Below are 22344 nucleotides of genomic sequence, written 5' to 3' on the forward strand. Positions count from 1 at the left end.
TAAATGACATTTCTCTTCCTTTCCCAGTCCAATTTCCCACCTGCCATTGGTCCTTGTCACCCTGTCCACCCCTTCCTTTGACCTCTGCAGCCTGCCCCTTGCTGCTGGCCTCATGTTCCCATCTTGTGGTGTACTCACAGACTGATTCATATGCACTCAGAAGCTTTCACACCCACCCTAAGGAGAACATTTCCCTCTACTCTGAAATTACCATCCCCTCACCCCGTTTCTAGTCATAATCTGACCTCCTCTTCTTTCTTCCTCTTCTTCCTCTTCCTCTTCTTCTTCCTCTTCCTCTTCCTCTTCTTCTTCTTCCTCTTCCTCTTCCTCTTCTTCTTCCTCTTCTTCTTCTGTAATCTCTTTTCCCGGCCACCATCTGAAAACAAGCTGTGTGTGATGCTAGAGATGTTCTAGAACATCAGGTCCTGTGGTTTCCCACCAACTCCTGTCTTTTCAAACCTTCCTGCCGCATTGGACATGGTCAGCCAATTCTTCCTTCTTAAATACTCTCTCCAACACTTCCAAGTGACTCCCTGTCCCTGATTCCCATCCTTCGCAGACTTACTACTTCCTGCCTCTTTTACTTCCTCCTTTTTATCCTCCAGACCCCTTTCAGGCAGGTATTTCCTCAAACTGTAAGCCATCCTTTCCCCATCTCCTGAAGGGTTACACCCATTTAGGCTGGGGAGATGGCTCAGTGGGTAAAGTGTTTGCCATGTAAGTATGTGCAACTCAATTCAGATATCCAGAATTCATGCAAAGCTGGGAAAAGCCTGGTGGAAGAGTGTGCTTGTGGATTACCAAGGAGCCCTACCATGTAATGGAAAGTTCACAGGCCACAGGCCACCTGTCTGTCATACAAAGCACAGGAACAACATAGCCTGCATCTCAAACAAATTGGAAGGCAAGGACCAACACCTGTGGCTGGCCTCTGTCCGTCACATTCATGCTATACTGGCACATGTGCACCTGAACTCACACATACCAACTCATGCGTACACATGCACAAGAGAAAGATTTTATAAAAAGAATGATACCCATTTTACAACTCCCAACGTCATAATTCAACATTTTCAACTAACATATGAACCAGACACAAATCTGATATCTCAACTTGTGTTTGAAAAATGTGCCTGCTTTCGGAAACAGTAGCTGCTCCTAATTCCTCTTTTTCTGATAATTACATCAATGACAGGCAGATCTAAACACTATTTTTAATTTTTAAAAATGGATCCTTTGACCAAGCCATACATGAATACATTGCATATAGATCATATCTGCCACCACTCACTCCCCAAACCTCTGCCAAGTGCCCCCATCTTCCTCCCAACTTTATGTCTTCTTCTTCCTCTTTCTCCACTTCACTCCTCCTCTTCTTTTTCTATAAGCCATATCTATAAAGCCATCCACTGGAACACGAGGGAACCTACCATGTGTCACACCACTGAAGGAAACTGATCCTCAGCAGCTATCAGCTTCCAAAAGCTGCTGGTCCAGGTGTAGAAACTCATAATCTCTGTGTGCCAGGAAGCGGTGTCAACTGGCTTGATCTTATGCAGATCTTGTGCAGGCAACCACAGCTGTTGTGGATACATGGATGCAATGACCCTATCATGTCTGAAAGGTATTACTTTGTATCAGTCTCTTCAACCCTTTTTACAATCCCCTCCCCCCACTTTCTATAATGTTTCCTCAGTGTTGAGAAGAAGGAGGTGTGTTATAGATGTCCCCAGTTAGGGATGAGCACTCCCAAGTTCTCTGTGCTTTGAGTCTCTGCATTAAAACCGTCCTCTCCATAAAGAAGTTTCCCTGGTGGAGAGAAAGAATCGCCTCTGCCTTGTCTTTATGATTCTTGAGTCCTCCACATTTTTTGTTTGTTTGTTGATATGGTTTGGTTAGTTGGCCCTTAGTGTTTGGTGACAGAAGAGAACAAAAGGAATACAGAGATTTCAACTCACTATTTGACACATGGAAATAACTCCAAGGGGCTAATTGTTAAAACAAGAAACTCAGGGAATTGGTTTGTTTTAGGTGTGGTTATGGTTTAAATGATTAAATGGCATGCAAAAAGAAAAAAAAAAGCAGCTCCTACAATTCATTTTTCATTGACCTTACCAAAAAAATAACACTTTAAGTTTGAGCTGTAGTGAATGTACTCCTGGCTCCTGAAAACACAAATATAATTTGAGGTGTTTCCAGTTCTTGGTCTAACCCACATCCTGGTCCTACATAACTGGGACTGGGGATATGGGGGAGGAAAGGCTTTAAACAAGAGGAGAAGGTGGCCTGTCTTAGGTAAACCCCACAGCACCTCACTTTTTGTAAATGTAAACAAATCATGCAAAATTTTTCCTTTTAAATTATAGGGAAAATGCCAAGTGACTCTGCATGTGTGCGTTTATGAAATCAAACTTCACTTAGCACACTGCTCAGGTAGCTTTTCTTCTTTCTTTCTTCTTCTTCTTCTTCTTTTTTTTTTATATATAGCCCTGGAGACTAACCCCAGGCCCTCATGAACATGCTAGGCAAGTGCTCTGCCACCCAGCTAGATCCCGGGTCCTCTTTTAAACATTAATGTTGAAATAAGTTCTCACTGGGTCATCCAGTGAGGCCCTGAACTCCCTCTGGAACTCACCCTAGCCTTGAATTTATCTCCCTGCCTCTACCTCCCAAACAGCTGGGGTTACAGGCCCTGGCTGACAGTCATGGTTTTGTTTTTATTTTTTAATAACTGCTAATCAGTTTTTCCTGTTCCACTGCTAGAATCCAGCAATAGACTTGTTATAATTCAGATTTTACTTTTGAGGACTTAGAATCTTACATTTCCACAGAGAATATCAATAACCCTTTGATCCGGTTTACATCTTTCGGTGTCCTCTGTTCCAGATCCACGGCTTCTCCAAGACAGAGAGATTTGGAATTTCAACGGAAGGGCAGGAGCTGAGGACCTCTTTGCAGAAGAGAAGGTAAGTGGACCTGGGGACCGAAATGTCCTCAGAGCGGAGGCTTTCTACAGAACACAAGTTGTTTGTGGTAACAAAGCAAGTTACTTTGGCAGCGCTGTGGTTGATCCACGGCCCCTGAGCCTGGTTCTCACCACCTGCAACCATTTACATCAGGGATTCTATAAAACGCGCCCTTGGTCGGATTTGCATGGTTGTGGTTTGTTAGTTAGATAGTTAGTTAGTTGTTAGTTAGTTAGTTTGTTTGTTTGTTTGTTTTGATCCCACAAAAATCATTATGCTTCTATAGCTTTTTTTTCCCTAGAAGATTAAATGAATGAGGACATTCTAAAATACAGAATCTCAGAGAGAATTGGTTACCAGCATAAAGTTGGCCAAGCACAAGGAACCGCAAAGCGTGTATGTTTCCCGCTCTCGGAAGTGAGTTGTTTGGGAACTTTCTTGTTCAGGGAAAGTCTTAATCCTTTCCGAGAAGCGCTTACATGGTGACTTTAGAAAATTCATCTTGTACCTGGTTATGTTTGCTCGATCTTCTTGATATTGCTTGGTGCATTTTCTCAATGGTAACCGCGGTCTAGTAATTTAAGGCTTTTGAACCTTGTGAACGGATTCATTGAAAATCACATTCCGAAGGGTTGCCACAAAATGGGAAGTGTCTTTCTACCAAGATGCTACAAAAGAATTTACAACAGGGAAAGCTGACACGCGTTCTGCTCAGGATGTGTGCACAGCAGTATTTCTAGGAGATCTGGGTTCTCCGTGCAAATCATTCAAAAGTCCCCGACTCATTGGGCTTAATGAGTCGAGTTCTGAGTTTCCTTGTTTTCTCTCAATTGACAGTATCTTTTTTTTTTTTTTTAAATACGATTCAACATCAAGTTCCCACCAAGCAGAGAGCTTTCTAAAGTGTGGAATCAGTGCACAATGTCAGTACATAGGAACAGTAAGATTTTACATGGGGGGGAAAATAAGTTGCTTACACAGATTTTTTTCTCTATTCTTCAATATTCAAACATATCATTCCATTTATTGTAGAAATCACCACAAAGGTTTAGCAATGAGAAACACAGCTTAAAACTCTATGGCAATAGATAACCAGTGTGGTTTAGTCAGTAGTGTTATTTTGTATTCAAGTTACTAGATTTAAATTAACTTTGTATCCAAAACAAAAGACTTCCCTTTTAAATGTGTGGATTTGACATAAATTTAGGACTTGTAACAAGAATTCTTTTGCTTTTCTTCCTGTGAAAAGGGACTGGATAGATTTTTTTTTATTCTTTTAATAATAAAATTGTGGTTTGTTTGTTACATAAAATAACAGTGCCTACCTACTGTTGTTTCTTTTTAATATCCCGCCCAGGCACTGATTTTTACTTTTCCCCTAAGGGTGTCTCAGAAAAAGTGAGAAGAGAATACTTTAATAAGTGCTCTTGTGGGCCCACACATAAATTCTTATATGCTTGGTGAGTAATTAATCAAAACTATATGCTGTGTACCGTCTCCTGCACGCGGGATATCTCTGGTCCCTTGACCTCAGTTTAGGAAACGGTGAGGTTTTTGTTTCTCTACTAACATGAAAGCAGTTAACAGAAGGTATATTTTAATGATTTACTGTCATGTAGGTCCTCAATAACTGTTCTTGTAAGGTCCTTGCAAAGAGTTGTAACATTACCTTTTACACGCCGCATACGGAGCAATGGCCCCGGAAGTGTACATGCAGCGTTTGCCGCGTTTACAGAGTTTACCGGTCGAGGGCATAAGGAAGAACTTGTCTAATTTGCTTTGCTGAATTCTTTTTTTCTGACTTCCCTTTTTTTTTCCGTTCACATGTGAGTTGTGACAAATCACACTCTGTAAAAGACCGTCTGCAGAGCTAATAGGCATCAAGTAAATGACATTTTTAGAATAAGTTATCATTGTAAATGATAAATTATCATTCCTGGAGAAAGTAGGTGCAGGGCTCCTCTTATGACTGACAGGAGTCAGACGCTTCAGGCTCCAATGTGAGTGCCTGTGTGTTTTCTGCTGTAATGATACAGCTTAAACTTCCCTGCCAGCCCAATACCGGGCTCTCTAAAGACCATGGCTGGTGAAACTCCTCCGAGTCTCTAGCATCTCACCTCAGAAAACACTTTTCCGCTGAATGCCACTCTAATAAAATCTGTCAACTCCCCTTGTCTTTTAAGTACCCTCTCTTCAAACCCTTCTCTTGTCTATTCATGGAAACCACTTTCCCTATACTGGGAGGTTCTCTAGGACAAGCATTTTCCGTCTGTAATAGCTAATATATAAACTCAAATGGCTTAGTGGTCCTCTGAGACGCGCACTGAAGGAGAACATTTCATGGGCTGTAACGTCAGGTCAACTGCTGCCTATAAAGTACACTCATAAGCATATATTCTGATGAGGAGACAAAGGTAGCATCCACGGACCTCCAAACTTTCCCCAAATCAGGCAGGGCAACAATGCACTGTCCAGCCCAGGTAAAGCACAAATATGCAATCTACCAAAGAAAACCAAAAGAGGAACACTGTAAAAGACTGACTGCCTGATGGGGCTTTCTATTAAGAAGGCTTATTGGTGTTCACATGTTCTGATTTAGATCCGTGAGAAAAACGTTCATATATATTACATAGAATATAGATAGATAGATAGATGATAGATAGATAGATAGATAGATAGATAGATAGATAGATAGATAGATAGATGATAGATAGGTAGATAGGTAGATAGATAGATAGATAGATAGATAGATAGATAGATAGATAGATAGAGAGATAGATAGAGAGATAGATAGCGAGATAGATAGAGAGATAGATAGATAGATAGATAGATAGATAGATAGATAGATAGATAGATAGATAGATAGATAGATAGATAGATAGATAGATAGAGATACATACAGATATATTGGTTTTTCAAGACTGTAGCACGAATTCTAATTGGTAAATGCTAAAAGATCAGAGAGACAAAGGAACAAGTTGAAGCCGCCTCTTACCTCATCAACTCCTCAGTCAAAAGGACTGAGCTCCTGTGTCCTCCCACCTTACATTCCTTTTCTCCACCCAGCCATATCACTTCCTGTCTCCACCTCCCTAGTGCTGAGATTAAAGGTGTGTGCCTGGCCTTTATGGCTAACTAGTGGCTGGCTTTGCCCTCTGATCTTCAGGCAAGCTTTATTTGTTAGAGCATCCACAAAATATCATCACACAAGACAGGATATTTCTGTGTCGGCCTGGCTGTCCTGGAACTTACTCTGTAGTCCAGGCTGGCCTCACAGAGAAGCACCTGACCCTGCCTCCCCAAGTGCTAGGATCAAAGGTGTGTATCACCACCACCCGGCTGAGAAAAAAAAAATATTCTTTAGGCCTATGTTTTAAACAAAACGCCTCAATTTGATGGTCGTGTACTTTATATTTTGTAAGGATACTCAGATAATTTAATTAAGCCTAACAAATATCCATGAACAAACTAGGTAGGAGATTCTTACTCATGAGACCAGCCCCTTGGAGGAAGAGGCAGGGGAATCAGGAGTTTGAGGACAGCCATGGTTACACAGTGAGTTTGAGGCAACCCTGGACTCTGTAACAAACACAATATGACCAATAATATTCAGAAACATTTCCTAAATGTAAAAACTAAAGAATGGTGTTTGACAAAAATGACACCCACTAATAACTGAATAATCATAATTTTCCTGACATGGGGTTCACTCTTTTTAAAGGCCAGTGGGAAAATGAAAAAATAAAATATTGGGCAGACTCTTTCATAAATGGGTTCGAAGGACACTATAAACTATTGAAAGTCACAAGTTAGCCAAGGGTATCCTTTTCAGTCAGCGAGCACTACCTATTTCTAGGTAAAAATTAAATGCAGCATGGCAAAACGTTTGACTTGCACACACCCTTGTCATTTTTTTTTCCTGCTGTGTTGACCAAAAGAAAAAGGGTATTCAAAAATGCCCACATAGAGCTCAAACTGAGTATTCCCTCCCTCCCTCCCTCCCCCGGGATGCTGAGCTGATTATATCACTAGTTGGTGGATAATCAGAGAATTGGGTGAGATGAAAGAAACAGCATAAATTAACAATGTCAGAAAACATCGCAAGCCGTTCCGATGATTGTAAGTGGCTCCCTGTTTGTTGTTGTGCGGAACAAAAATCAGAATGGCTGACTGCAGATCTTACTTTTCATCTGGATGTTTTGGTGTTTTGCCGACACAGCATTTGGAGCGAAGGAAAAGTTTCAAATTTGTGAGATGCGGTGGTAATTTTTCACCGCACTGCTTAGTTGAATCCTCAGAATTAATGGGGTTGTTGCAGAGCCCCGAGTGAGAGGTGTGATCTAGTGTCTTCTTGTTGGGCCTGCCTGAGACATGGGGAGAAAAAGGCTGCAGCTCTCTGAAGCTTCTGACGTGATGTCAGAGAGTCTCCAGGGGCCTGAATCCAAGACAGTGTTCGGGCTTTGACTGTTTATGTTTGCATCATACTCTGTAGGAGCCCTCCCTTATGATCCCTCTGCCTGTCTTCTGTCTAGCCATAATGGCATTCAGCCTCCATTGCCAAAATCAAAAAACAAACAATGAAGGCACTAAACAGATTGTTTTATGAAAATACTTAACTAATGACAGAATAGGGATGAAAGAAAGACGTTTTAATATACATATATTAAATATATATTATATATCATGTATCATATTATATTACATATATAATATTACATTAGAAACATAATATATAATATATATCCACAGCCAAAGAGATAGTTCAATCACTAAAGTGCTTGCCTTGCAAGCATGAAAGACCTGAGTCTGATCTCCAAAATCTATGTAAAAATCTGGGTGCAGTGACATGCACTTGTTAGTACTAGGGAATAGAGAGAGGTTGAATCTTGGGGCTCAATTGTCAGCCAGACTAGCCTGCTTGGCAGGTTCCAGGTTCTTGAGAGACTATCATGAAGATGGTGAATGATTCCTGAGGAATGACATGCAAGGATGGCCTCTGACCCCTCACAACTTTCTCTCCCATGCTCCTGCACACAATATGCATGCATATCAAAAAAAATAGTATCCGTGCTTAGGTCACTGGCTATTTTTAAATAGACAATTAAATTTGAATAGCAGTTTAGCTATGGGAAGTTATAGGTGAATAAAATGGAGTTAGGGGTAGGTTATATCAAAGATAAAAAATACCTACTTAATCCTGCAGGGCTATTGGCAAAGTCACTTCAAAGTATGTTACAAAGAACCATTGGGAAGTTTGTGGGTTTTTTTTTTCTAGTTTTGTCTAGGACCAGATATGAATTAGTCTAGAGATGCTCACAGCCCTTGATCACTATAATGTAATCTTTCTTTGTGTTAGATGAGACTCGGATTGTAAAGTGGCATTATGAAGAGTTTTTGGCATAGGTTCCTGACCTGGTGCTCAGTTCCGCATGCCTGTGGAGGTGAATTTCCAGATGTAGAAAACAAGAGCCTTGTGGAATGCCATGGAGTGGCTATATATACTCAGATATTACCTGTCTTCCAAGGGCTATGTTCTTGTCCCAGTGTCTTCTGTGACCAAGTTCTCAAAACCAGGCCCACCACATAGTCTCTGTGCTGTGGCAAGAGACATCACCACTGTAGAAGGCTGCTATTTGTAGTACAAGATGACTCCAAGCCTTCCCAGATGCTTCTGCAACCAAAATGCTCAGTTTGACAGCAAATGGCCCACATCAGGGATGGCCAACTAAGAAACAACTTCTCAACATGCTATCACCAGAGAAAAGTCAGGACAGAGGTGAGTGAGACAAGCAAACCTAAGAGTTGGAGGAAATAGTTCTCCAGAGATTAGATGGATAGGTACACCTTTTTGCTTTTAGTTTTCTAATCAACAAACAATAAATAAATAAATGCAAAATAGCTTTGCATTCCTATTCCATCACTTTCCAATCCCAACTGCTGTCAATCTTGATTCATTTCTCTCTCTCTCTCAGTTCCTCAATCTGTAAAATTGGAATTATATATCTCCCTAGTACAATTTCATGAACACAAAATTTGGTTACTATTTTAAGGTACCTATGTATCAGTTCAAAGTGAGGATGCCAGTACATGGCATACACAGCAAATTATACCTACTATTACATTTGGGATAATGGTTTTATAAGAACTCCATGTTCTATCAGGATTCCATTCTCTAGACTCTCCGATTGCGGTGCAGATACCAGCCACGGTCTTCTATTCTATCATATCTCATTAAGCAATGTTGAAACCCTGAACTTGGTGAGTGGAAGACAAGACGACAATATGCAATACCAGTGACTTTTTTAATGGAGCGAGTAGAACTCAAGATTCTACCTCTGACTACAATGCAATGAGACAGTTGAGCCATGGGCAATAAAGACTGAAAAATTTTACCTCCAGGAAATGCGGCCAATTGCCAGTCTTCATGCAAAGTCATCTTTCTTGTTAGGTTCTGAATAAAAAGGTCTGCTACAGGGAAGATACCAGAAGTAAATAAACCCGATAAGTAGGCAGGCTAAAAGGGAGAGCAAGAAGACTAAGTGCCCATGTCTCACGTCAGAGAACTCTAGCAATACAAAAGACTATGGTTGCTCTCTTCCCTCATTCCTCCATAGCACGTACAAAATACTACAATACTACATGTCTACCATGTAGGAAAAGATTCATCAATGTCTGCAAAAATGCATGAAAATGGACAATTTCCCTGGAAAATACCACCCTGGGCGGTGCTCCTTCTAGTAGCGAAGAAATGGCTTCTAATATCAAGACTGACACTCTTAAGCTTTTGTGGAGGCAGTGAGTCTGCATTCTTTGACCTTGACTGGATTAGATTTCAATACTGTATTCACACTCTCCCCTGTCCATCTACTTTGTGTATCTCTCTATTACGTGTGATTAGATGTTCATGTGAATTGAGATCTCTTGCTTGAAATCCTTTATTGTGGAGCTATTTGTACTATATCGTTCTCGGGCGCTGACTTGTTCATTGCTTTGTGAACCTGATCACATAAGAAATATCATAGCAAATGAACTCCATGACCTTTGTAACCTGGTCTGCTCCAGAAAGTGGCTCCAGGGAATATTCTATGAGGAAGTGTAGTTACCATGCAGATATTACCTAAATAAACTTCACCAACATCTTCTATCATTACTAACAGTCTTTCATATAGAAATTCATTTTTTTAGTTTTCATACATTCCCCAAATTTTATGTAAACTCTTCATTATACAATTTTAAGTATTCCATAATTTGAATGATGATAGATGTCAAGTATAAAGAATATGATTAGTCAGAAAGTGATGCTTACTTAGTAATAAATAATTTTAATTAGAATTATGTATATAAATAACTATCAGAGGAGAAGTTTGGCTCCATGACTTTCAATACATTTTTATTTCTTTCTTCCTTCTTCCCCATTGCCCTGACAAAGCCATTTCCTTACATTACAGATTCTGTGATGTTTACTTTACCCAACCCAGAATTATCACCAGAGAATGCTCCTTGCTGGTTTGTACCATCTAGATGAGGCTAATAGTGATCAATGGTTCCACCATAGCAAGTTTTAGAAGAGTCGGGTGTCCAAAAAAATTCAATTTGTGAACATAACAAAGCCCCACTGAATTAACAAAGGCGACTTCAACTGAATGGCATGTTCAGAGTAAAAGGTTTTTTTTTTTTTTTTTTGTACTTCTCTAAAGGCAACTTTTTTCTTTTTAAACATATAACATTCAAGTACCAAAAAAGTCCCTCTCCAACACTGTTTATTGAAAAAAAAAAATCCTGGGAGCCAATCTCCCTCCTCCAGCAGAGCAGCAGCCCACCTTTCTAAAAGGGGAGCAGATGAGGCTTTTGAAAACTCAGCCTGCATGTTGCAACACATTTATTTAAAAATACTGTCCCTATTATTCTGGAGCACTCAGAGTAAACCCTTGCTACAAATGGTCTGATCACCAGGAACGCCAAGTTGTTTTCATGCAAGAAGTTCAAAAATCTCCTCTGATGTGGTCAATTAGAGGCGCTTTATATAACTCCTTAGGACCAACTAAGGGGACATTTTGTTGTGATTTTTTTTATCGTGTGGGTTCTCGTATCGTCCTGACCTACATAGCATGGGGGAGTCAGCCAGCAGTTGGCACTTCTCAGAGTTGCTCAAGAAGAGAGTGGCAATTTGTGTGGTGGATTCTGTGTGCGTCTATTTATATGTCTGGCTACAGATGTACCTACCACCCTTTCTCTCTGTTCAATTACTTACCATTGACACACTTCATGAACAAAAGGTCTTTGGTGGGAGCGTGATCTTAGAGTAGATTTATACAGAGTGCAATAGGCCTTTATCCAAAGAATGAGGTGTGCAAAGAAAACCCTGGATCAGTACTCCCTCTTCTGTGTCAGATTTTGACCTCAAGACCCGTCTTAGTGCAGTTGATAGCCAGTTTGAAGAGTTCCTTTCCTCTATCCTGGAAAGGGACAGTGGGAGGTGGGCGGAGAAAGCGCCCCAGCTATTCTTCTCTTCAGAGTGGCCAGCAACCTGCTGTCACCTCCCGGGTCCTATGTGCCCATTCAAACGCCACCAGTTAGAGTCAGCTGGGAAGTTCATTCTGCAAAGCAGTCGAGAGAATGTCTTTCACTGACGTGAACCATGTTCCTGCTCTTTATAGATTTTTAAGATCACAATTACATTAAATGCCAAGCTTCAAAATCAAGGGAAAGTGGCACTCTAACAGAGATCTGATGACTTCTTAAGAGGAAAGGGAAACTCTAGAAAGGATTTGAGTAGCGGTAATAGATCATTGTGCCCTGGAGATGGCTTAAATAATGTTTATCTTTAATATGTGTGAGATCTGTGCTTATACAGACCTATTCTTGAAGAATATCATGGTGTCGATCAAGGGCAAAGAGCTTTGGCATTGGGTCTCTCAGCCTTAAAATATTAACTCATACATGGAAATGGCAGATTTTGTCCAACCTGTGTTTTAGGGGGGGAAAATTGGCTTGGAGAAGAAGTTGAGACCTTGAAGGCAGGAGGACTTCCTCACATATGCATTTATTCAATATGTGTAGGCTTGTTATAGGCTCTTCAAAGATTACATAAGCTGAATCAAACTCGTATGACTCACAAAGAGTTCTCAGTGTGGTAAGAGGAAAGAGTCCAAAACAAAACACACCAAATCAAGTCGTTGGTGATCCAGCCAAGGTCTCTACAGCTTGCTCTTGCAAAGACTGGTGGAGGAAAGTGTAAAGAAAATTCTCCTCTTCAGACTACTGTCAGGGGGATTTCAAATGGTCTCCAGAGCTCAATAGAGGCATGAGAGAGTCTATCTGCTAGAACAATGTACAATGCCTGCATTCTGTTAACCACATAGGTCACGGTGTTCTTGGTACACTAAGTCATTGATAGAAAGAAGACTCACTACGCCTGAGGTAACAGCAAATAGAATATTTTCCTTTTCTTGAGACCTATCATTCATTCACTTACCAAATTTCCTGGGTTAATATTGCTATGAAGGAAATGTGATATTGTCTGAGCATATAATTCATGATTATTTAAAAAAAAACTCCCTGTGCCACATAATTAGATGCTTCAAACTTTGAGATATTAAATACTTTGTTTTTATTTGTTTTTTTTTTTTCAGGAAGGGTTTCTCTGTATAACCCTGGTTGTCCTAGAACTCACTCTGTAGACCAAACTAGCTTCAGTCTCAGAGATCTGCCTGCCTCTGCCTCCCAAGTACTGGGATTAAAGGCATGTGCCAACATTCCTGGCCGAGATTTTAAACACTTTGGACTCTTATGATCATTGTGATGATATAGGTCTCTCATCAGAAAGTTATGTTAGACATAAAGCATTAAAGGTTAGCTTAAAGGGGGAGTTTGATGTGTCACTTAGGTAAAAGTTATCAAGAGGGGCGGTGTCACCACTTAGGGGACAGTTGGCAATAGCAGGAATCCTTTTCACTTGCCACACTTTGGAGAAAAGTGGCGTCTTCACCCGGGAAGTAGAGGCTGAAGATGCCACTAAAGGCTCTACAATATACATCCTGACTCACCAGAACAAAGACTCACCCACCCCACATGTTATCAGCATCAAGAAAGGTGAAAACCCCTCCTGATGCTACCAACTGCATGCCCCATCTTAAGGAAAAGTCTGCATGGAATAACCTGATATGCACATATCCATAGCAAGGAAGGCACCTCCTCTGTGTCATCAGCAACCCCAGCTGGGTCTTGATCATGTCACCACAAGCAAAAACATGGGGTTAAGGAGATAAAAGTGGAGAAAGCATAGACTGCACACTCTTCTGGCCTGAGAAACCCGGAGACAGAAGCCAGCATGGAAAGTTACACTGGGAAGCATCAGTTCTCAGCGGTCTGTTGTGCTGTTGAAGGCTGACCACTTATTGATGCTCATTTATTGGCAACAAGGATCTAGCTGCCTTCTCATTCTGTACCCACCAACCATGCTTCTTACTCTTCAGTGGTTTTCTTCAGATTTCACCATACCTCACCACCCTGTTCAGCCTCCCCTCATGTGGGTTCTCTACTAGGCTACCAAATCAGCATACGTATGGGTAGTGGGGGCTGAAAGGCCTGCTTTTATAGACACGGGGGCATTAGGAGCAGTGTATTTTAACAAATTCCATATGGGGATATAAACTCATTTCCCCCAAATAAATATTTTTACACCCAGGAATTAAATTCTGAGTTTCCAGTTTAATAAAGTGTCCTAAAACTCTGATGACCCTTTACATTAATGCATTTCATTACACTTTGGATTTGAAACACTTGATTTTTATTACACTTCAGTAATACTTCTTTTTATGACCAACTGATATATAACACTTCCAGGATACTTCAGGCAGTTTTGCAAACTCCTCTGCAAGCCTCAAATAATCCACACAGAAATTGGCAGTTGCAGTAAAAATTTCCCATCCTTCTCTTGGTTTCTCACATGAGCCAAGAAAAATTGGGATTCTTTTAGCACAATGCTTAGCATTTAGTGGATACACAATAAATAGTTGATCGATGCACTGTACCCAAACTGTCACCATGATTAAAAGCCCGTTCTGATCATTAAAACATCTTGCCCAGGGAAACATGGTTTCTTGGTGTCAGACGAACATTGGATGACCCACTGATCATCCAGGGCTCCTTCATGTTGCCTTCCTGGATTTGTCTAGACTAGGATAGACACACAGCCAAGAGGGTCTACAGTAGCATCTGGGTATTCTCCAGATCCTAGCATAGCAGCTTACCTCATGAACAGGACACTTTATGAGGGGGGTCTGGACACCTGAGTCTTGACTGACTCCCTTATACCTCTCCAGGAAGGGAGGGCACTTGGAGCAATTCTATCAGAGACAGATCTCTCCTGTTCTGTAAGAACAGGGAATCTTGCTTTTGATTTATTTTGTGTTTTGCCACAGGGCTGAGCACACCCTAGAGGCATTTAGTCTGTTGGCTTGAATTGATCTCAGATGTTGGGCTTGGCCTGATATGAACCTTCATACTGTAGGACTCAGCAGATCCTTGAAACTTCTTTAACTTTAGACTCAAGGCCCCTGACAGTTCCAACCAATGCTCTCTGAGGTCCATGGGTCCAGTACAAGGATATTAGGTCTGATAGTAGATGCACTCAAAACAAAGATATGCCCTTCCTTCTAGGTCTGTAGGTTGAAGATATAAGAGCTTAAAGGGGCAAGAATGTCCATCTCCAGTTCAACAACTATCACTTAAAAGCAGAAAAGCCACAGCCCAGCATTCGCTCCTAATTTACCCTTCCATGTTATTCCTTATTACTTATTTTCACCTTCCCTGTGCTCCCCTAGGCCAAATTATTTTTTTTAGTCCAAACAAGAGATTCATACTATTTCTCCATAACAAGGACCTCCCCTACATCTCTCTCCCTGATGGCTGCCCTTCTCCTGTCACCCAGTCTGTCTGATTCATTCACTCTTTTGATCAACAAACGTATAACATATGTCTACTAGATGTTGGGCAATATGCTAAGTGCTTGGAACAGAGAAGTGGCAAGAGTCACAGGGTCATTTGTGGAGCTTAATTTAGCAATGGTGCGCATGAAACAAGCATGTGGGTTGGTTACCAATTGTGATGCCCTGTCACTGGAGAAATTAATCAGATCTTTAGACAGAAAATAGCAGGAGCCTGATGCTCAGAACAGGGAATCATGGGAGTCAGCAAAGAGGTACCACTCAAGCTGAACATCAAAGACCCATGACAGCTGGAGAAAGAGCATTCCAGGATAAGGAACAGCCAGTGCAACTCTGAGGCAGGAAAGTTCTACCTGCAAACCTGTTCCCATGACACTTCCCTTATCACCAGCCTGCCGTGCTGGTCCAGAACCAGAAATAGCCGCTACTTCCTTCGGCTCCCGTGTGCCCCATCTGTTCCTCTTTTGTGATGAATCTCACTCTCTGTCTCAGAATAAAGTCATTTATCCCTCCTTGCTTGAGGGAACTATGTATGCTGAAGACATTTTTTTTTAAGTCCCCTGGAGTGGAACAATGGCAATCCTTGCCTCTTGGTTTGTTTGTTGAAGGTTTATTTTGTGGGGGTCTGTCTGTGTCTGTGTCTCTGTGTGCATTTGTGTCTGTGCCACATGTGTGCAGATCTAATCAGAGGCCAGAGAAGAGTGTCAGATCTCCTAAAAGCTACAGTGACAAGGAGTTGTAAACGGTCCAATGTGGGTGCTGGGAACTGAACTCAGGTCCTCTGGAAAAGCATCAAGTGCTCTTAACCACTGAGCCTTCTTTCCAGCTCCCCGGACCTCTTTCTGTTGGCTTTTCAAATTACCAGCCTAACAAAGGTAGGCCTGTAGGGTAAACTCTGGTGACCCAACAGAGGCAGGCAACTTTCTTGACATCACCAAGAAGTTACCAAGTTCCCTATTCAACTCTATCCTCGCTTCACAGTGCTGAATAGCTGATCACTTACACAAATGTCTATACTGACTAAAAAAGGAGCCAGCACTGGGATAGCTTTCAGGATTCCAAAGTAATTTGGAAGCTGTAATCCTGAATTGGGACATGCATCACATTTTTCCTGAAAGACTCCATCTACATGCCACAGATATATTCGCCCTCCAGTACTTATTACAGCACTATTAACAGTAGCTGACTCTCTTAGTTAGTGTTTCTATTGCTTCGATGAAACACCATGACCAAGAAGTAAGTTGGGGAGGAAAGGGTTTATTTGGTTTACACTTCAGCATTGCTGTCTATCACTGAAGGAATCAGGACAGATTCCTCAAACAGGGCAGGATCATGAAGACAAGAGCTGGTGCAGAGGCCATGGAGGGGTGCTGCTTACTGGCTGGCTTCCCATGGCTTGCTCAGCCCACCTACTTATAGAACCCAGGACCAGCAGCCCAGGGATGGCACCACCTACCATGGGCTATTGATCACTAACCGAGAAAATGCCTTACTGTTGGTACCCGGCCAGGCATTTCCTTAACTGAGTCTCCTTCTTCTGATGACTCTAGCTTGTTTCAAGTTGACACACAAAACCAGCCAGCACACTGGGTCGTAGAAGCAACCTAGCTATCCATCAAGAGAAGAATGGATAAAGAAAAAGAAAATGAAATACATATGCACAATGGAGTGTTTTCAGCTATAAGGAAAAATAAGGGGCTATGCAGATGTCTCAGAGGGTGAAGCACTTGCCCATGTAAGTGTGAAGAATAGAATTCAGGTCCCCAGCACCAACAGTAATGCTGGGTGGATACAGCAGCCTGCCTATAATTCTAGCACTAAGGAGAGAAAGACGAGATCCCCAAGCTACCCAGCTAGACTCCATCCGTGAGTTCTGAGTTCATCCCAGAGACCCCACCTCAACATAGAAAGTGCAAAGCAATTGAAGAGGACTTGCAGTGCTGATCTCAGGCCTCCATGTACACAAACAAGGATGTCCACCCAAACATACGTGTGTGCCCACAAGATGCAAACACCAATGTTCACATATCACACATACACATGCACATACACCAACATGAAGGAAAATTGATGCAAATGGAGATAATCTCATTAAATGATTTTGGTCCATCTCAAAAAGAAAAACACCATGTTTTTTTTCTCATTTATTGGTCCTACATCTTGTATCGACACATAAATCATATTTGTACATATAACATGAGAGTTGAAGTAACACTGTCTATGGGAACAAAGGGACCTAAAAGAAGGTGTTAAAAAGGCATAAGGGGAAGGTAGCAGGGTATGATGGATATGCATGAAGTATATTATATATTGGATATTGTTTAAACAAATGTGTGCCTATTATATATGGTGATAGCAGAGAATATTGAAATAGAACAGACCAATTATATAATATTCTCGCATGTAGGATACGAATCCAGACTTGGTAAGCAATTTCAAGTCAGCGGCCAATAGAAGAGTTAAAAATCAGAGCATACACACACACAAAAAAAAAATAGTTTGACAAAAGAAAACCAGTGTTCTTCAATTGCGTTGTTATGGTATTGAATTCTGCCCGAGTAAATTAGGAGTGGTGTTCTCTTGTTTAGTTGCCATTAAGGAACTCAGCGGTACATGTCAGTATCCCTACTAGGACCCCACTGAGTTTTGTGAAATTCTCCAAAACCCTGTCTGAGTGGAGAATTTATAAGCTCTGCATGTTGAACCGTCTCAACGTGCAAAACTGACGGAGAGATCTAAGACTAACTGTACACAGCTCAATTCCAATTTGTATTTTAGCAACGACTCTGACATGTTGTACATTATGTCACGGTACAATTTGGTGAGAAACGACTTCCTGTGTCCAACAAGAAATACATTTTAAGAAGCATGCCAACTGCACTGTTATTTTCCTTGCTGTTTTCAATGGCAGGTGTTTTACCACATCTTCTTTCTTCAGAAGTTCAGTTACCAGCAACAGAATTCATTCCTGGGGTGGGGGGGTGGGGGGCCAGCAGTTTAATTTAAATGACAGTCTTCCTGTCCACTTCCAAGAGCAAACTGAAATAATCATGGACACAGACTAAGTCAGTGGCAGAGAGGTTCCATGAGTTCCACCAGAAAATATGCAAAAATGCTTCTACACTTTAATAAGAATGAAGTGCTAAGGGTGGATCTCAGTCGGAGAGCAGGTACTTCAAGGGGTAAAGTCCTGTGTTCCATCCCCGGAAAAGGAAGAAATATGAGAAAGGGGAAGAAAGCAGAGAAGGAAGAAAAGAGAAATGACCCTATTTGGAGCTAAATACAGCTACTTGCATGGCACATTCTTTGAACATAGCAAATATCCTTTACTTTATCTTTTGACTGCTTGGTGTTATCCACAATCCCTGCTCACTATCACAGAGCAACCCTTAGAGGGCCAGAGAAACCTTCATACAGCCAGAGACCTGAGAGTAGAGGAACGTGGGAGGGACGGGGTGGGCAACAAGGGCTGGGGGCGGGGGGGAGAACAGGAATTCTTACAAAAGTTTGGTATTATCTACAACTGAGTTAGGGGGGTCCTCGTGGAATTCCTCCCCCTTTTAACAACAAAGTACAGAGTGAAAGAATATGCCCGGCTTACTTTGTCTTCCTTCTTCGTTTGATCTGAAAGAACAATCAGATACGGCTGATTTCTGAAGAGTGTTCAGAACAGAGCAATCTCCAATGCCCGGTGATAGCTATCATTGTCAACAGGAGGCTTCTTCGCGGGTACTGACACCAGCACCTGACAACGCTCAGATGCTCAACACTTTATCTTTCCTTTCAAAACCGACTGCTGGGAATTCTCTTTATCCAACACACTAGATGATAAGTGTTTAGAGGAGAAACGGATCCTGGAGGAGAATAAAGCGTGGACCTCAGACACCGCCATCGAGCACGAGAGGAGTCCGACGTTTTAACGCGAAAGCGGGGAGATGGCTGGGGGGACAGAGTGAGACAAAGAAACTGAAATTGAGAGTTGCAGAAAGAAGAAAAAAAGTAACTACCTAGATTCACACTTCTCTTTTGACCTCTCCTAGGTCACGTGGCTCTTTCCCCACCTGCATACCGAGTACCCTCATTAAGTAATCGGACAGGTTGACATAGCATCTAACTTAATGAGAAGGCCTTTTTACCACAAAGACCAGCTAGCAATCCCCTTGGAGAATTTCTGCCAAGAAATTCAGCACCCTTGTATCCCAGATAAAGACTTTTAAGTTTTAAGAGATGAAGCAGGCTAATCACCTTTAAAAAAAAAAATCAGTTTTTTAAGAGATGGATGTCATGGGCTATGCTAAATATATAAAATAACTATTTTAACTGAATTACAGGATGGGGTTGCCTGTATCACAAAGTTACAGGGCAGAACTTCAGGTCTTGCTAATTCTGTTATTGTTTAAATATTTTTATTAATTCTTTGAGACTTTCATACAGTGTATTTTTTTAAATCAAATCCTTAAACTAATACTTCTCAAAACTATCTTCTATATGCCTTTTTTAACTGTAAAATTCAGGAGATATTTAGATACTTTTCAAGCAAGAACACAATTAGACTGGGATACACTTGATTTTTTTTCCTCTCTGTCTAAACTACATTTTAGGGGTATAGATCATTCTATGGCTACCAGTTGATGGCATATGAAGACCAGGAGCAGGACCTGGAACTAGGTTAAGAAATGTCAACGTCCTCTGACCCAGTGGCCCACTGGTCCTCAAGACCTGCCCCCATCTGGGACACAGTAGCCCACACAGAGCATTCTGTAATCAATCCACAACAGCAGAAAACTAGATACAGTTTTTGACATGTAAAACATAGCAAGAAAAAAGAGTATACATAAGAAACCTATGTTTACTCTGCTTTATTTCACACACTTAATAACTTGTTAAACATACTTAATAAAATTCATGTTTAGATTTTTTTTAGATTCTGGTGATGAATACAAAAAAAAAATGGTTGACAGAGCTGCTTCTCCTGAAACAGCAAGTTCAAGTTCACTACGAAGTGTACTCTTTTACCTTTCTACTTAAGGAAGAGAACTATAGTTTAAAAAAAAAAAAAAGATAACTACCCTACTGTGAATATCTCTACATCTCTCTGATGCAACTCTTCAATTGCGTGTAAAACTCTAAGAAATAAATAATTTTTTTATCAAACTGGTTTTTAGTTAGCATTTTATTCCCCAAGAAATTATTTGAAGTTCCTAATCTATGATTATTAAAATGTTTCCCTTCTACTTAGAAAGAAAAAACATTTTAATCTTTGAAGAAATGAAATAATTGGCAAGGTGCTCCAGTGTATAATGAGAGCAGATGAAAGAAACTTGAAATCGTTTTTTTTTTTTTTTTTTAACTATTTTTGAAAAAAGCCGAAACTTCTGAGGGAGAACTCACAGCCCTTCGAGCTTTTTTCTAAGTGAGTAAGGGAGAGAAAGGTCAGTCCTGGTACCCAAAGCCCCAGTGAGCGTCTGGGACAAGATGAAGGCGAGGTAAGGGTAAGGGTGAGGACATGGGCAGTGAATGCTGGGAGAGGTACACAGCATCCACAATGCAATGGGAGCAAGGATGAAAACCAAAATGTGCCATTTCATAAGCAGACATAACGCAGTCTTCTACATCTACAGCGCCGGTTTTAACTGGCATGCCTACACTTGCTTTTCAGAAACACTAGATTTGATATCCATTATCAGCTTACTTGAGCTTTGTCTTTCCTTTAAAAAAAAAAACCCACATTTTAATTTTTACTATATCTGAAAGGAATTCTTTTGACTAAAAGGTATCAAGATCAAAATTTCTAATCAGTTCACCAAAATGCACATTCCAACTATATCACAAATTCATTTTCCTGATGTGACTTTCAAGTTTCCACAACATTCCTAAGACAAATTATATATAGTCCTTTTTAATACGATAAGGACAGTTTTGGTGCCCTATTACAGGGAAGGTCCCCTAAAATGATAAAAGATAGTGTGTATAAATACATACATACATATATATATATACATACATACACACACACACACATATATATATATTATTTTTTTAACAAAATATCTCCAATACAGGGACTCCAGCATTTTCTTAAGAATTATCTAAACTTATGTAGAAACATAACATAAACAAATTCTATAGCAAGTCCCAAGTTTAAAGGTCAGAGTGTAATGCACACAAGCACACATGTGCATACACAAAAAGAAACAGGGGGACTCTGGATGAACTTAAAATATCACAAAGCTATCGGTGATAATTATACAGTTGATGAGCTAAGCCTCGTGAATATTTCTAATATTTACTTGCTCTAGAATTAAAATTCCCAAAGACTTGAACTACCAAAGGACACGTATATGTAGAAATTAGTAAACCCATTGATTTGTCAGGCAAGTGCATTTCCTCAGATCTATAGTTTTTTGTTTTGTTTTGTTTTGGTTTTTTTGGTTTTTTTGGTTTTTCGAGACAGGGTTTCTCTGTGTAGCTTTGCGCCTTTCCTGGGACTCACTTGGTAGTCCAGGCTGGCCTCGAACTCACAGAGATCCACCTGCCTCTGCCTCCCGAGTGCTGGGACTAAAGGTGTGAGCCACCACCGCCCGGCCTATAGTTTTTATAATAGTATATGAAGTTGAAACACATTTTAGATAATTCTATGTTGGGGGTTAAATCAATTTGTAGCACATCAATATGCTGCCTGTCTACAAGTTCAGGATTTAGTTCATGTTTGGTCTATCGGGTGAAGTGCACCAGATCACCCTACACAGGCATCCGTGTGTGTGTGCTATTTTCTGTGAGATGATTATGTCTAAGAAGCAGTTGAGGAAGACACTGGAGCTTGCTCACCTTCAGTCTTTGACTTACCTCAGCCAATGCTATCTCCCTACACATATTCCAGATTGCAATGGATGGAGAAGTGGGCTCCCGATGAAAAGTGACCTGGGGATGGAAGGTCGTCATCACAGAGATAGGCGGGTACAAGGCTGTGTCGGCACAGACATAGCCTTAGGGTCAGGTAGTATCCGGTCCATGGCACAGGCATATCAAGTGGTATTCCATAGGCATGGCTGCTCATTTTCTTATAAGACACAAACAAAAATACCAGAAAGACATTAAGTGTGTGTGTGTGTGTGGGGGCGGGGTTATGGCCTCATAGAAATTGTGGGAATTTCAGTCCTATCCAAATAAGCTCTGTTGTTAAGAAGAGAGTTGAATAAAGGACTAGAGTGGGGGCTCAACAGTTAAGAGCATCCCCCTGCCCACACACACAGAGTATCAGATTCCGTTCCCAGCATCCACACTGCTGCTGACAACCCCCTGTAATTCCAGTTCCAGGAGATCTGTCACCCTCGTCTGGCCTCTGTGGGCAAAGCACCCATGTAGTGCACACACATAAATGGAAGTAAAATACTCATACACATAAAAGCAAACAAATCTTTTTTTTTTTT

At 41.0% G+C, this 22344-nt stretch overlaps 1 protein-coding gene across 9 annotated transcripts in view; it reads left to right on the forward strand.

Annotated features, from left to right (window-relative positions):
- Tenm3 (teneurin transmembrane protein 3) overlaps positions 1 to 22344 on the forward strand; it is a 1310468-nt gene that overhangs the window by 575083 nt on the left and 713041 nt on the right. For all 9 annotated transcript variants that reach the window (XM_076553327.1, XM_076553324.1, XM_076553329.1 and 6 more), the window contains exon 4: positions 2887 to 2966. The gene's annotated coding sequence lies outside the window, so the exon portion shown is untranslated. The remainder of the gene's footprint in view (positions 1 to 2886; positions 2967 to 22344) is intronic.

The sequence above is a fragment of the Peromyscus maniculatus genome, chromosome 17 (genome assembly GCF_049852395.1).
Source record: "Peromyscus maniculatus bairdii isolate BWxNUB_F1_BW_parent chromosome 17, HU_Pman_BW_mat_3.1, whole genome shotgun sequence".
NCBI lineage: Eukaryota > Metazoa > Chordata > Mammalia > Rodentia > Cricetidae > Peromyscus > Peromyscus maniculatus.